General features: G+C 39.3%; 1 long non-coding RNA gene across 1 annotated transcript in view; it reads right to left on the bottom strand.

Moving 5' to 3' along the window:
- LOC138984669 (uncharacterized) overlaps positions 1 to 17,038 on the bottom strand; it is a 384,932-nt gene that overhangs the window by 77,128 nt on the left and 290,766 nt on the right. Inside the window, exons 2-3 of the long non-coding RNA XR_011461919.1 lie at positions 16,543 to 16,693; positions 1,620 to 1,711 (exon numbers count right to left, since the gene is read on the bottom strand). This is a non-coding gene — a long non-coding RNA (uncharacterized lncRNA). The remainder of the gene's footprint in view (positions 1 to 1,619; positions 1,712 to 16,542; positions 16,694 to 17,038) is intronic.

Here is a 17,038-nt window from a genome sequence, read left to right as displayed (position 1 = left end):
CCATTTGCCTATTTCTTTCCTTTTTTAAATTTATTGGGCTAAGTTGATTGACAATGTTGTGTTAGTTTCAAGTGTACAGCAACGTGAATCAATTATGTTGCTGCCATCGTTGTTCAGTTGCTAAGTCGTGTCCAACTCTTTGCAGCTCCATGGACTGCAGCAGACCAGGCTTCCCTGTCCTTCACTGTCTCCTGGAGTTTGCTCAAACTCTTGTCCATTGATTCAGTGATGCTATCTAACCATCTTCTTTCTCTGTCTCCCCCTTCTCCTTTTGCCTTCAATCTTTCCCAGCATCAGGGTCTTTTCCAATGAGTCAGCTCTTGACATCAGGTGGTCAAAGCATTGGAGCTTCAGGTTCAGCATCAGTCTTTCCAGGGAATATTTAGGGCTGATTTTCTTTAGGACTGGCTGGTTTGACTCTTTTCCAGCACACAATTCACAAGCATCAAATCTTCAATGCTCAGCCTTCTTTATGGTCCAACTCTCACATCGGTACATGACTACTGGAAAAACCACAGCTTTGACTATGTAGACTTTTGTTGGCAAAGTGATATTCTGTTTTTTCATACACTGTCTAGATTTTCCAATGTTTTCCTTCCAAGGAGAAAGCACCTTTTAATTTCATGTTATATACATACAGATACGTATAACATGTAAATAACATATCCATTCTTTCTTTTTTTTTTCAATTTCCCATATTGGCCATTATAGAGTATTGAGTAGAGTTCCCTGTGCTATACAGTAGGTACTTATTAATTATCCATTTTTTTATATAGTACAGTATATGGGTTAATCCTAAAATTCTAATTTATTCCTCCTCTAATCCCTTACGCATCCAGTAACAGTAAGTTTATTTTCTATATCTGTAATTCTTTGTTTCATAGGAAAATTCATTTGTAACGTTCTTCTAGATTCCACTATAAACGATATCATATATTTGTCTTTCTCTAACGTACTTCACTCAGTACGACAAACTCTAGGTCGCTGCAAATGGCATCATTTCATCCTTTTTGACAGCTGAGTAATGCTCCACCACATACATATACCACACCTTCTTCCATCCCTCTGCTGATAGGACATTTTGGATGCCACGTCCTGGCTACCATAAATAGTGCTGCAGTGAACACTGAGGTATATGTATCCTTTCCAACTATGGTTTTCTCTAGATATATGCCCAGGAATGGGATTGCTGGATCATATGATAACTCTCTTTTTTTGCTTGCTTTTTAAGCAAACTCAATACTGTTCTCCATAGGCTTCCGTGATAGCTGAGTGGTAAAGAATTTGTCTGCCAGCGCAGAGATGTGTGTTCAACTCCTGGGTTGGGAAGATCCCCTGGAGAAGGAAATGGCAACTCACTCAGTATTCTTGCCTGGGAAATCTCATGGAGCCTGGCAGACTACTCCATGGGGTCACAAAGAATCTCACAAGACTTAGCAGCTAAAAATCAGTAATAACAAATCCTGTTCTCCATACTGACTGTAACTGTTTAGATTCCCACCAACAGTGTAGGAGGCTTCCCTCCCTTCAATTTTTATGACAGGTATAAACTATACCACACAAACCACAGCCCGTCCCACAGAACGCTGCTTGTATTAATGTATGTTTATCCTTCTCACCTGGTCCTTGTGGCTGTCTAGATTCCTAGAGACCTGGCCCAGAGTTCTGGCTGCATGTGTCTAATGCCACCATCCTCTCTTTCTCTGTGGGACTGGGAAGAAGGAGAGGTTAAATTCAGACAGTACAGTTCCTAGATGTTTAATTCAAGCCCCTTTTCCCTGAGGCCTTAATGCCAATCCTTCTGAGTTGCTATCTTCTTTTGTGTCCTTCCTAGAACTCAGCAAAGACATAACCTTCTCCTAGACCCCCCAAATCTATACCACATGGTTATTTTCTTTGTGTTCTACTAAACCCCCTACCAGTCATCTCTCAAAGTGCTAGGACTCTAAATGATCTGTATTCCTGTTGTTTGCTTCCATTACACTGCAATCTGCTCAAGGGCTTGGAGATTGCATACCCTCAGCACTGTGCATCTGATAACAGATTCTCAGAAAACATGTGTGGAATAAAGAATTAGTTTACAAAATAAGGGAGTTAGACTGGATGGTTTCAGAGTTTGCTGATGCTAGTATTATTTGGATATTAATAATTTTTTAATGTCTTAGCCAAGCCAAATATACATATTGGAAATGACTAAGGAGTAAGACAAATTCAGGTTTGGGTGGCAAAGTTGATATTCTTGGTCAGCTTACTTTGATTTTGCTATTCTGCTATTCTTCTGAAGATAATGTAATCTACAGAAAAAAGCCTTCATTTTTAGAATCAGAGAGTCCTGTGTTTAATACTCTGAAAGCTCAGCAGGTAAAGAATCCTCCTGCAATGAGGGAGACACAGGAGATGCAGGTTCGATCCCTGGGTCTGGAAGATCCCTTGAAGAAGGAAATGGCAAGCCACTCCAGTATTCTTGCCTGAAAAATCCCATGGACAGAGGAGCTTATTAGCAGGCTACAGTCCTATGGGGTCTCAAAGAGTTGGACACAAGTGAGTAACTAAGGACATGCTTAATTCTGATTTCACTCCTTAATAAACATGTGAGTTTGAGCAATATACTTAATCTCTTTAACATCTTTAAAATCATAATAGAGTAAAAATGAAAAGATAAAACAACAAAACCAAGAATGACGATTGCATCTAGGAACGTTACACAGGACTCAGTGAGATAATGGATGGAAAACATTAAGCCTGGTTCTGGCACATAGTAGGTGCTCAATAAAATACTGAATGAATGAATGAAGCAAGTACATCTCCACTATACATCACTGACAAAAGATGTGCTGACTGGATATTCTGGACTAGATCCCAAAAGGTCAGTGGAACCAACGGAATTCAGACATAATTAACTGAGTCCATACTGCACCCACCTTCTGTCGAAAGGTACTTAAAGCCACCGATCCTTATTTTTGCCCTGTACAATGAAATAATGTAGAAATCCATTTGTTCTTCTGTAATGTGAGAACATGTACAGTGAAATTGACATTCTTCATTTTTTTTTTTTTTAGCACCTTACTATATTGAGCTCTTAATTGGTCTGTGTTTCTTTATCAACTGCTGTAGTATTTTCCTGGGATTTACTTGGAGGAAGATCAGCTGGGTCTTTGTTCCTAGTTGGGTCTGCTGTGCAGTTCTCAGCGGAAATCATGTGCATGTGGGGTTCCAATGCAGTCCAGGCTTCAAGGGGACAGAAAGAGGCTTTGAACAAAAGGGAGACTGCAAGCAACTGCTGCCTCTGAAATGCAAATTCAATTCAGTTCTCCTTTATAAAATCTAATATAGGTTACTGGGCTTGTAAAACCTGTAGTAAACACCATCCAAAAGAAAGAGAAGAATGGAAGACTGCAAAGCCCAGATCTTAGAATCAGGTGGGTTTTTATTTACCTTCCTCTGACTCATCTCTTTGGGAGCAATGTTTCTCCTTTGAATGTGCTTTTATTTATTTTTTAAATGGAAAAACATGGCATCAAGAGGGGAAATCCAACTTGATAAATTTTCTTTGGACTGGTCTTGCATGGGTTAAAAGGATAGATATTTGTATTAAAAATGGGGCCTCTGTTGTGAACTGAGGAAGGAATGAGTGACCAGGTGTGAGGACAGTGACTCAGGATGGTCACTAACCAGCTGTGTGACCTAGAGCAAGTCACTTGACCTCTCTGGGCTGCAAACGCCTTCTTACATAATCATATCATTGGACCAGATCTGTAGTGTTTAAGTTATACTGTTATTGTGCAACCATCACCAAGATCCAGACCCCCTACTCCCACTACATACACACAAACACATTAAGCAACCAGAGCAGCTCCACATGTAGTTGTTTTTTAAGGATTTCATTTTTTAAAATAACTGTGCAATGTAATGGTTCCAAGAGTGTCCTCTAGAATCCAAATGACAGAGCTTGGATGTCCACTGTACCACTGGCAGCTGTGTGAAGTTAAATAACACCTTCCACTTGCACACCTCTATAATTAACATTTTTTACTATTAAAAATACTCTTTTTATAGGAATGTCTTATGGGTTAAAAGAAGTAAAGCACTAGCTATAGTGTTATGGCATACAGTATCTACTTAATAATACTATGTGGGGAAAATATTCTGAAACAAAAAGGAATTTGAATGATGATCTTTAAAATTCTATTTCTAAAATTCCTTTTTCTAAAAAGTAACTCTCATGAGACAACAGAAAGGGGACTCAACAGACAGGGTTTATTAATAGGGAAACACAAGCTTTAAATAATATACTGGACCGGTTGGATCTAACTGATACCTATCTACAGGGCATTTCATCCAAAAACAATAGATTTCACTTTTTTCTCAAATGCATGTAGAACATTCCCCAGAACAGATCACATTTTGGGCCTTGGTAAACTTAAAAAAAAAAAAAAGAAAGAAAGAAATCATTTCAAACATCTTTTCTGACCACAACACTGTAAGATTAGATGTCAACTATAGGAAAAAACAAAACAACTATAAAGAACACATACAAAAACAGAGTTTTTTTTTGTATATAATACTTGAGGAGATAATAGTTGAAAACTTCCTAAAATGGGGAAGGAAATAATCACTCAAGTCCAAGAAAGCCAGAGAGTCCCAAACAGGATAAACCCAAGGCGAAACACCCCAAGACACATATTAATCAAATTAACAAAGATCAAACACAAAGAACAAATATTAAAAGCAGCAAGGGAAAAACAACAAATAACACACAAGGGAATTCCCATAAGGATAACAGCTGATCTTTCAATAGAAACTCTTCAAGCCAGGAGGGAATGGCAAGACATACTTAAAATGATGAAAGAAAATAACCTACAGCCCAGATTATTGTACCCAGCAAGTATATCATTCAAGTATGAAGGAGAAATCAAAAGCTTTTCAGACAAGCAAAAGCTGAGAGAATTCTGCACCACCAAAACAGCTCTCCAACAAATACTAAAGGATATTCTCTAGACAGGAAACACAAAAATGGTGTATAAACTCGAACCCAAAACAATAAAGTAAATGGCAACGGATCATACTTATTAGTAATTACCTTAAACGTAAATGGGTTGAATGCCCCAATCAAAAGACAAAGACTGGGTGAATGGATACAAAAACAAGACCCTACATATGTTGTCTACAAGAGACCCACCTCAAAACAGGGGACACATACAGACTGAAAGTGAAGGGCTGGAAAAAGATTTTCCATGCAAATTGGGACCAAAAAGAAAGCAGGAGTCACAATACTCGTATCAGATAAATTAGACTTTAAAACAAAGGCTGTGAAAAGAGACAAAGAAGGTCACTACATAATGATCAAAGGATCAATCCAAGAAGAAGATATAACAATTATAAATATATATCCACCCAACATGGGAGCACCACAGTATGTAAGACAAATCCTAATAAGTAATATCATAAAAACAAAGAAAGGCTGTAAAAGTGTTCCAGATTAAAAGAGACTTTATCAACATGACAATGAAATGCAATATCTGATCCTGGACTAGATCTTGTACTAGAAGGAAAAAGTGCTAAAAAGGACACTGAGGGTCAGTTAACAGTATTAAAATACAGACAGTAGATTTAATAAAAGTATTTTATTCAAAAAAATAAATAAATAAATAAAAAATAAAGCTCCTAAAAAAAAAAAAAAATATACTGGACCGTTGGATCTAACTGATACCCTATCTACAGGGCATTTCATCCAAAAACAATAGATTTCACTTTTTTCTCAAATGCATGTAGAACATTCCCCAGAACAGATCACATTTTGGGCCTTGGTAAACTTAAAAAAAAAAAAAAGAAAGAAAGAAATCATTTCAAACATCTTTTCTGACCACAACACTGTAAGATTAGATGTCAACTATAGGAAAAACAAAACAACTATAAAGAACACATACAAAAAACAGAGTTTCTTAGAGTCCTTGACTTCAGAGGCAGCTTGATATTTAAGCTTACTCAGGTAAAGTTTACAAGCAGTGAAGTTTTCTCTTTTTTGGTACACAACTCTATGAATTTTGACAAACATATAACCATGGACTCACCACCACAATCACATAGTTCCGTCACCCCCTTTGCCATCACTCTCCTCACCCGTCCAGTCCCCAAACCAGTCTCTGTTTCCTGTCCCAATCGTTTTGTCTTTTCTAGAAAGTCATATAAATACACTCACAGAGTATACAGAGACTTGGGTCTGCCTTCTTTCACTCTGTTACATTTGAGAGTCATCCTTGCTACCGTCTGTATCCCCTTTTTATTAGTGAGTTCACCCCTTTTGATCGCTGAGCATTCCACTGTGAATCGTTCATCTACTAACCAGAGATGACTTACGAAAAAAAACCCAAAAACCAGCAATAAACATTTGAGTGGATAAATGTTTACATATCTAGGAATGGGACTGCTGGGTCACATGGAAGACGTGTATTTAACTTTATTAGATACTGCCACATTTTGTTTCCAATGAAAACAATTTTTGTACTTATTTTGCAGTCATCAGACATTTAGGAGAGTTCTGATTGGTTTACATATTAGTTTTCTATGGCTTTTATAACAAATTGCCACAAACTTGGTGGCTTTCACCTGCATGCATTTATAACTTTGTAGTTCTGGGGGTCAGATACACAAAACATGTCACTGGGCTAATACTCAGGTGTGTGGCCAGCTGAGCTTTCTTTCTGGAGGCTCTAGGTAGGGTGAGCAAGTTCCCTGGCCTTCTCCAGCAACTCTTGGCTGTGCGAGTTCTCTGGCCTGCGGCCCCTCCCATCTTCAGTACAATAGCTGGTGGAGTTTTTCTTGCTGTGCTTTAGTCTGACATATGCTTCACCTTCATCTTCTACATTTAAAGGATTCTTGTGACTACACTATGCAGTGTAGTCCAGGATAATAATCTCAGCTAGTCCAGGATAATACTCTCTTTATTTTAGAGTCAGGTGATTAACAAACTTATTTCTATTTGCAGTTGAAATTGTTTGTCACCACGTGACATTGCATATTCACAAGCATGGGGAATTAGGACATGCACTTCTTTGGTTGTGGGGGTGAGGTATTATTCTGCCAAGCATGGTCTGCAACCTCACAGGCATACCAGTTCAGTTCAGTTCAGTTCAGTCGCTCAGTCATGTCTGACTCTTTGCGACCCTGTGAATCGCAGCACGCCAGGCCTCCCTGTCCATCACCAACTCCCGGAGTTCACTCAGACTCACGTCCATCGAGTCGGTGATGCCATCCAGCCATCTCATCCTCTGTCGTCCCCTTCTCCTCCTGCCCTCAATCTTTCCCAGCATCAGGGTCTTTTCAAATGAGTCAGCTCTTCACATCAGGTGGCCAAAGTACTGGAGTTTCAGCTTCAGCATCATTCCTTCCAAAGAAATCCCAGGGCTGATCTCCTTCAGAATGGACTGGTTGGATCTCCTTGCAGTTGTCAATTCAAAAGTTAAGTCATTCTAATGGCTGTACAGTCATAGCTTGTTATAGTTTTAAATCATATTTCCCTAATAATGTTGAACATCTTTTTGTGTTTTTTTTTTTTTTTTTGGCCATCATATGCCTTCTTTTGTGAGATGTTTGTTTGAAATTTTCCCTATTTAAAAAATTGAGTTGTTTATTTTCTTTTTACTGAGTTTGAGAATTCTTCATATATTCTTGACAGTAGTCTTTAATCAGATAGGCATTTAGCAAATACTTTCCTTCAGCATATGGCTTTTATTTTCATTTTCTTTACCAGTATTTTTGAAAATAAGATTTCAATTGTAATGATATCTAATTTATCACTGTTTTTCTTTTATGAAACAAGTTTTTTGTGTCCTAATAAATCTTCGCTTAACTCAAGGTCACAAATATTTTCTATGTTTTCTTCTACAAATTCTATAGGTTTATGTATTACATTTGGATCTATAATCCATTTTGTGCTAAGTTTGTATTTAATAAATCTGGGTTCAGGCTTATTTTTTTGAACATAGATAGCCAATTGTTCTAGGACCATTTCTTGAAAAGAAGAAATGCAATTTTTATCCTCATATATTTATTACTTAAAAGAACTTGAAGGAAAACTCTTTAGTTATTTTGATTTTTTATCACTTCAGAACTTTTCAACTGGTTTTGATTTTTAATTACCTATGTGCTAATGACAACATACTCCTGAAACTGAAACATTTATTCATTACAGACCAGATTAGACACATACCAAGATGGTCAATACACAGCACCAGATTTATGATGAATAATTGATTTCTCACTGTCATGAGTTGAGCCTACGTAATTTGATTATATATTTAACTAGTAATGGAAACTCATTAGTAGAATTCTATTTCATGCTTGTTTGCACCTGCAAACAATTTCTTCTTGTTTAAAGGATTGTTCCATTTGGTCTGCCTGATATAATTTTGCTCAGTAACATTGCATTGATGATCACTACTGAAGCTCACCTAGAAAGTGTGAAAACATCTCACTAACCCCTTCCCACCTGCTTTGATTACTACTTCATATCACCCTGGTGACTTCTTGGCACAGAAACCTTGGAGTTCCATGTTTGGTTTTGAGAGCTGATTCTCAGTAACTTAGGGGAAGTTAGTTAAGCCAAGAATAAAGTATGGGAAACCTACAGAACAGCTTCTTAAAATCACATCTGTGAGTTTGTAATACAATTCTGACATTTGTTTTTTATGATCACTCAAGTTCTGTGTGGAGTGGGTTGGATGGAAGATTTCTAATGCCTACTAATTTGGAATCACTGGCTCCTTATGGTAAAGTGCAATTTCTGACGATGCCTCAGACCCAAATATCACTGGCTGATACAGACCACAGATTTTTCTTCTGTTTTGAACATGAATTAGATTGAAGTTGCATTTTTAGGATGGCTGTAAACATTGATTTAGCCCACATATTTGCAATTGGCTCTTCTTTCTTTCCTGTATTATTTACAGGTGTCACTTATCCACAGTCCTTCAGAGCAGACTGTAGCAACAATGCAACAACCCATTGTTAGTGCTTTGAGATACTTCATCAACTGTACGGAAGTGTTGGTTTTCAGTCACTCAGTATTGTTTGACTCTTTGTGACTCCACTGACTGCAGCACATCAGGCTTCTCTGTCTTTCACTATCTCCTAGAATTTGCTCAAACTCATGTCCATTGAGTTGATGATGCCATCATCATATGGAAATAGCTCAGAGCCACAGATCGTGGATTCCTGATGTATTGAGTTGGCCAAAAAGTTTCTTTGGGTTTTCCCTAACATTTTACAGAAAAACCCAAACAAACTTTTTAACCAGCCCAACAAAAAGCAGCAAGGAAGTGGCCTACGAAAACATGAAAAGTGGTGGGTAAGCTACGCCTACTATCCATCCATCTTTAGGAGTCACTTTATACATGTCAATAACCCTAAGGAAGACCTTCACTGAAGAATTCTGTTTTATTTTGATAGTTGCCCAAACATGTTTGACCATGGAACACTTGTGTCTGTAGGACACCACTTTGGAAAATGTTGACCTGGACTGCTGAGAGCAGTAAGGTGCTCAGAGGTTATCCCATTTATGACCTCCTTTTTCTTATACTCTGAGTGTCTTAGCTTTTTCTTCCATTCCCCTAATATCAATAAATTTCAGTTTTCTTCCATCCTGTTATAACTTTAATGTTTTCCATTAATATTGGCTTGATGAGTTTTTTTTTTTTTTTCCAGTATCCATAAAGGAATGAAGTAAAAATTATGCCAGCACTCTCATAAAAAAAGAAGATAATAATATTGACTAGTCTTATTACTGGGAAACTCAAATAAATTATTGCCCTTGGAAATCCTTAGTAAAATGTATAATAAGAGGATGACATTTAGCTATTCTGAATACTAGATATATAGGTAGGGGTGTGTGTGTGTGTGTGGTCTCTAAGCTCAACTGGGGCCTAGGGCAAAAATACTTAAAAGCTGAAGTTTTTCTTTGGGTAAACATTGCCTCCAATTTCTGTGCCACTCAAGACTGAAACACAGCAGGACACTGTGAGGCTCCTGGGTGTAAAATTCTTTCTGTGTCTCCCATTTCGTGATGACAGGAAATAGGCTTCATTCAGCCTCCTGGGCCTTCCCTGAGTTCCAACAAGCAGGTACAAACAGTGGCCAATCCAGGAAGAGAGGGGATGACAAGGGAGAAGGCAGCCTTGGGGCAGGCTCCTGGTTCCCCCTCAAGGGATATGCATAACAATGAGCTGTTCTGTAGACAGTGAAACCCCCACCAGGTGGGAGATGGTAACTGCAAGCTGCTTATAAGCAACGCAGACCCCAGATAGTTGAAACCAGAAAGTTGATGATGCTGACTCCTGATTACCTCACCATGAACCAGTAAGAAAAACTGTTCACAATCTGATCACACCTTCCCGGTTGAACCACTACTATGAAGCTCCTTGCTCCTCTCTCCAGGTTGGAAGACACAGTTTTGAGGACATCAGCCCACTGTGGCCACCTTTCCCTAGCAAAGCAATAAAGCATTCTTTTCTACAATATTTCACCCAAGAGATTCAACTCGGTACTGAGATACAAAAGCCAGATTTTGGGTACAGGACCTCCACTTTTCTGTTCTGTTGTCATGATGTCCTTTGTCCTCTGACACAAGCCTGCTCTCAGGAAGGAATAAGAACTTATTTACATTTCAAAATGAATGTAGGAAGTTGCATTTCCAGTCCAAGGTGAAGCATGGGGGCAGTGTATTTAGACAGGGCTCTCTCCTCTCTGCTTGTCACTAGCATCTAATGATGCTAAGAATCATTAGAATCCTCTCTAGAAATTCTCTGTGTCTCTGACAGGTGACGTGGGTCATCAGAGAGTACAATGCTCTTATCTGGGACAATCAGTGGCATGGTCAGCGATTCTATGATTTGAGGTGCATGCTAGGTTGCTTCAGTCGTGTCTGACTCTTTGCGACCCCAGGCTCCTGGTGGGATTTTCCAGGCAAGAATACTGGAGTGGGTTGCCGTGCCCTCCTCCGGGGTCTTCCAGACCCAGTGACTCAACCCGCATCTCTTATGTCTCCTGCATTGGCAGGCAGGGTCTTTACCATTAGTGCCACCTGGAAGCCCCAGATGATTTGGGGAGAGGGGACTAGATTACAAGATCCAGGCTTCAGCATTACTCAGAATCCATCTCCTTCTACTCCCAAAAGTTCTGACAACCATCTAGTTCTTCAATCAGTCAAACTCTGAGTGAAGACACAGAATTCGGGCCTAGCTTTCAGGTATACAAACTTCCAGGTGGGGCGGCGGGGGAGGGGGGAATCTTCAGTGTTTTGAGACGGACATCGGGTCTCAGTCTTCTCTGGCTGAGATGGAATAGGGGAGGAATACAGTCTTCGCAAAGAGGGGTAAAGAAAGGAGAAGCCTAGAGACCTGCAACTTCTGTTCTTTGAGTGTCAAATCTGTAAAAGAAAAATAATCTCCGAGGAGCTCCACTTTGAACTGGATGATTTCAAGCATGACCTGAGACTCAGGCACACGAGCAATTAGCAATGAGTCACGGTCCAGAGTGAAATTCCCCTGGTGAGGGGGTGACTTTTCTCTTTTCCAGAGCACTTGGCACCTCAAACAAAGCTGCCTGCTGCCTCCACCTCCTGGTATGATAGGCTGAATGCTTAAAAACAAGATTTAAAAAAAAATACAGCACCTCACTATGAGAATAATGAAATCACATGAGTCCTACTTGTTCAAGAAAATGTGACTAAAACAGACTATTTGCAGTACTGTTGATAGTCTCTTCCTCTGAAGGGCAAACTTACTATCTTCTAGAGTTCCATCAGAGCATTCAAAAGGATTCAGATAAAACCTGTAGGCCTGGTTTTGTGGTCTTGTTTTTAATCATTTTTTCCCCCTTTACATAACCAAAAATTATCTTTATGGCTCTCCATAGAGTGACTGACCTGTAGATAAGCTCTTTGGCTCAGTTTTCTTTTATAGCCTCAAGAAATGTTCTGAGAAATATTTTGACAGAACACCCCTCAAGTCACAGAATTTTCAGCCACAGGCAACGGCAGCTGGGTTTTCATACTGACACACTGGAGGTGGTAATTTAAGGGGTGCTGCAGTAAGCTCCTAGGGTGAACCAGGGCTCAAATTCTCCAATTCTCCACAGTATATGATTGGTTGGATGTCTGAGTCTTTAAGGCTGCGTCCTTGGGGCTGGAGCACCTGTGAGCTGCAGTGCTGCATCTAATGCAAAGTCGCCCTGTTTGGATTTCTACAGGAGTCATTAGCTTGAGGCTGATGTGGCAGCTGCCCAATTCCCTGCGCCTGGCAAAAGTTTCATGTGGAAAATCTACATCTGCATGACGCAGGCAAACCCAGGTATGCTGTTATCACTCCTCCAAAATGTCCTCTTCTTCTCTTATTTCCCCACGGTGTGCAATGAGATGAGACCAAGGGATATGTAGGGATCAGAGTCTTATTGCTCTGGCTCACAGTACTCAGAAAGTGCTAGAATAAGCATGCAAAAGGACAAACATTGCTCCTGAGATGTGCAATGTTATTTCATTAAATTCTTTCAGAATTTCATGCTTAGAAAAACCCAGTACTCCCTTGGACAGCTGTAAGATTATGAGAGCACAGGAGCATTTTGTATTTTCCTTTTTGCACTGGTTGCCAGGAAGCTCAGAAGTTGCTATGAGCTCTGTATTAGTTAGTTGCATTAACCTCCATTTTCTGCACAGTTTTTCTGTCCCAAGACATTTTTATTTCATTGACTTTTCTTTTTCTTCTTTGATTTTAGTCATTCTATTTGTGTCTTTCATTATAAGCAGTACACAGAAAACATTCATTCTAATGCCAGATGGATATTTCACATCGTATATTTTTGTTCCTGGTGCTCTTCAGAGTAATGGTTTTCATACGGGGGAATATTCTTTTTCAGAGTCCATTCTTAGGTATATTACCAGGGATAGTAATAAAGGGAATTCTTGGAACTTCAAATTCCTTGAATTTTACATCAAGCTCCTCCACCCAGTTGTTGTTTAGTCATGTCCAACTCTTTTGTGACCCCATGGACTGCAGCCTCCCAGGCTCCTCTGTCCATGAAGATTCTCAAAGCAAGATTATTGCGGTGGTTTGCCATTTTCTTCTCCAGGGGATTTTCTGGACCCAAGGATTGAACCCGCAGCTCCTGCATTGGCAGGCAAATTCTTTACCACTGAGCCACCAGGGAATCCCAGGTTAAGAGCTACTGGGGAAGAGCAATATTTTAAAACTTTACTGTGATATGTTCTGATTGAATAGATCTATCATAGAACCCAGACATATGCAATTAAAATTTGTCTTAAAGGAATGTTCATACAGGGGATTTAAAACACTGTTAGGAAGACTGTGAGAAGCAGTGATTAATCATAGTTAAAAAAAATGTGGGGTAAGGTGGAGATGAACTTCATTCTATAGGTCAAGGTCAAATGTCAATTTCATTCCCATAGAATATTGTCTACCTCAATGAAATTGAAGGACAGGTGACCTGACATCTAGTCCCTGCTCTGCCTGGCATCTTGGGGACCTTGAGGAGTCCATTTAAAGCCCATAGCTCTCTATCACCTCATCTGTATAATAAATCAGTGAGCCCTTGATCAAAAGAACTCTTCCCACCCACAAAATGCAATGATTCCTCACCACCATCCAGGGAGATGGTGAATTTAGAAACAGGCAGAATTTTCATGCAACCAGATAAGCAATGTGCTGTCAGAATGATGGGGAAAACATTTTCTGTAAAAAGTCAAGATGGCTTGGTTTTCTGCCAGAGAAGTGCACAGCCACTTTTGTTCTCAACATCACAAATGAGAAAAGTGAATTCACAAGTTGTGCAAAATCTCTGTTTCATCGACAGGAGTTGGAAGCCAAACACAATTGTTAACTATTCACAATCAATAAGACAAATTTTCAAACTTCATTTCTCTTGGAATAAGGAAACCTGGGTGAAAGAGAGCCCTGGAAGGCAATGAGCAGCTGGTAGGGTGAGTAGATGGACAAGCTCTGTCTCTTTCCCTCTATACTCGTTTCATCCAGGATAGTGATTTCCCCACCTCTGAAGATGAACATTCCTTTGTAGCAATGACCACTCGAAATTAATGAGTTCATAATCCTGTGTCTCTCTTGGAAGCAGTTATGTCCAAGACTAATTACCTTAGGTGGAAAAAATACCTCTATTATTATTTTTTTTTTTTATTCTTCCAATTTTATTTTATTTTTAAACTTTACATAATTGTATTAGTTTTGCCAAATATCAAAATGAATCCGCCACAGGTATACATGTGTTCCCCATCCCGAACCCTCCTCCCTCCTCTCTCCCCATACCATCCCTCTGGGCCGTCCCAGTGCACCAGCCCCAAGCATCCAGCATCATGCATCGAACCTGGACTGGCAACTCGTTTCCTACATGATATTTTACATGTTTAATTGCCATTCTCCCAAATCTTCCCACCCTCTCCCTCTCCCACAGAGTCCATAAGACTGTTCTATACATCAGTGTCTCTTTTGCTGTCTCGTACACCGGGTTATTGTTACCATCTTTCTAAATTCCATATATATGCGTTAGTATACTGTATTTATGTGGATGAAACTGGAGCCTATTATACAGAGTGAAGTATTATTATTTTTTTTAGTAACTTAAACTCCTTTCCCATTGCTGTACCTCAAAGTACAGCACATTTTAAACAGAGGAGATGTAATTAAATTAGAAGTCGTGGGGAAAAGCTGTGGCAGCTGATAATAATTGCTTTTCAGAACCCACTATAATTGGTGCGCCAAGGATTTTATTTCAAAGCATCAAAGTTAATTTAGAAGGCTTGCTTTATCTGGACTGGAACTGCTTTGATGAAGACACTATGTCTTCATGTCTCTAGGTTTTCTTAAATTTAACTAAACTGTTTTTTAATGATTATGTTAATAATTACAGTGCCATGATGTTATTTTATGGACACTGGAAGATAAAATTCAAATTCCCCTTCTGCCTATTAGTTAAAGTTGTAACCACGAAATGTACACAATTCTTGCTCGTTAACTGATAAGCCCTTGAAATTCTACAACCAATAAAAATATCTCTTTCATTTGGTACCTCCCATGTAGAATTTAATACATTAAATCAAGGCATAAGAGGGAGTTCATTAACAAATACCCTGATATACCACTGTATATCTGCTTTTTTTTTTTGGGTGTGCTGGGTCTTAGTTGCTGTGCACAAGCTTTCTCTAGCTGCAGTGCGTCGGTTTCTCATCGCAGTGGCTTCTCTTGTTGCAGAGTATGGGTTCCAGAGCACAGGTTCAGTAGTCATGGCACACAGGCTTAGTTGCTTTGTGGCATGTGGGATCTTCCTGGACTAGGAATCGAATGCATGTTTCCTGCATTGGCAGCTGGATTCTTCACCACTGAGCCACCAGGGGCGCACTATACCACTTGTTTTTGCTCACTGTATTTTCTCTGCCTGGAATGTCTCCCTCCCTTTTTTTATGATTCAATGAGTAAAATTCTACTTTATCTTTCAAGTCCCAGATTAAATGCCATCTGTTATGGAATGAATGTTTATGTCTCCCCAAAATTCATATGCTGAAACTCTAACACCCTATATGATGGTATTAGTAGGTAGACCTAATTAGTAGGTAGGTGGGAGGTAATGAGGTCATGAGGGTGGAGCCCTCATGAATGGGATTAGTGCCCTTAATAAGAAAAGATGAGAGCTTGCCACCTCTCTCTCTGTTCTCTACCACGTGAGGATAGAATGAGAAGACAGGCATCTGTAAACCAGGAAGAGGGCCTTCACCAAGAATTCAGCCATGTTAGCACCCAGAACTTGTGCTTTCAGCCTCCAGCGCTGTGAGACTTGCACCACCCAGTCCATGGTATTCTGTGTTAGCAGCCCAAACTCACTACCACAGCACCTCTTCCACAAAGTCTTCCTTGACTACATAAGAGGATTGCATTATTCCAAATCTGAGATCCAGGAGCTTAAGTTTCCCTATCTATACTACAGTGATCACAGGGATGCACTGACCATAAACTGAGGTAACGTTTGTGGAATCTGAAACAACATTGCTATCACTATCATGAAACTTTCTCTGCTCACCTCTTTAGATGCTTCCAGCTTAAAGCCATAGGACACAACACAAGTCAGTTAAGAACTAGACTCATCAGGGCACAATTTTCACCTCTAAGCAGTGCATGCTAATTAATTATCTGCAAAATGGTACTTTGTATCTGAAAGAAAGCATTGGAATCTGGGGCAAATACATTTTCTTGCTGTGTGACCTTGAGAAAGTCACTTTACTGTTCTGGTTGTCAATTTTCTTTTGTACACAGTGAGTTTATAAAACTAAAATTTCATTAAGAATACTTTTGCCTCTAGTGCTCTATGAGTATAATTACAGGTGGTGCAATCCTTAAAATTGTGTCCAAGATATTTATAGCATTAAGACTAATTAAATCTACCTAATCATGCCAACAGAGAACAAATTTCTATGCAATTACCATTTCTGGCTTTGTAAAGACAAAGTAATGCAAAAATTCATTATCTTACCACACCATGCAAAGTTGATCAGCTCTGTGAACTATGCCAGGTAATTAACAACAGGAGGTGAGATGCTCCATCTCATTGTTGCGGCATCATCTTGACAAAATTGCACAGTCCCTCCCCTTGTGCAGAGAATATTTTGCAATGTTCACAAGCTCTACAGAGAGTAGAAAAAAGTAAACTGAATTATAGATCAAATAATGACTAACATTATAATTTGTAATAGCAGTAGCAGTAACATGTTCTTGTTTGTCAGACAAATACTCTGTTCTGGGCACTATGCCATGTTCCATGTCAATTATACCATGTATACAATGCTGTGAGGTAGATGTTCTCATTATCTGTTTATACTGTGGAAACAGAGGCTCAAAATGGACAAGTAACTTGCCCAGGATTACACAGCTGGTGTGTAGAAGAAATGGGATTCAGATGCAGTTTGAGCTGACTCGAGTCCTGGCCCTCAGCTAGAAGGTTAAAGTGACTCGTATGCAGTATAACCAGT

This window comes from Bos mutus, chromosome 22 (assembly GCF_027580195.1).
Source record: "Bos mutus isolate GX-2022 chromosome 22, NWIPB_WYAK_1.1, whole genome shotgun sequence".
NCBI lineage: Eukaryota > Metazoa > Chordata > Mammalia > Artiodactyla > Bovidae > Bos > Bos mutus.
Note: the sequence above shows the minus strand (reverse complement) of the source record. Positions and strands in the feature narration are given on the sequence as shown.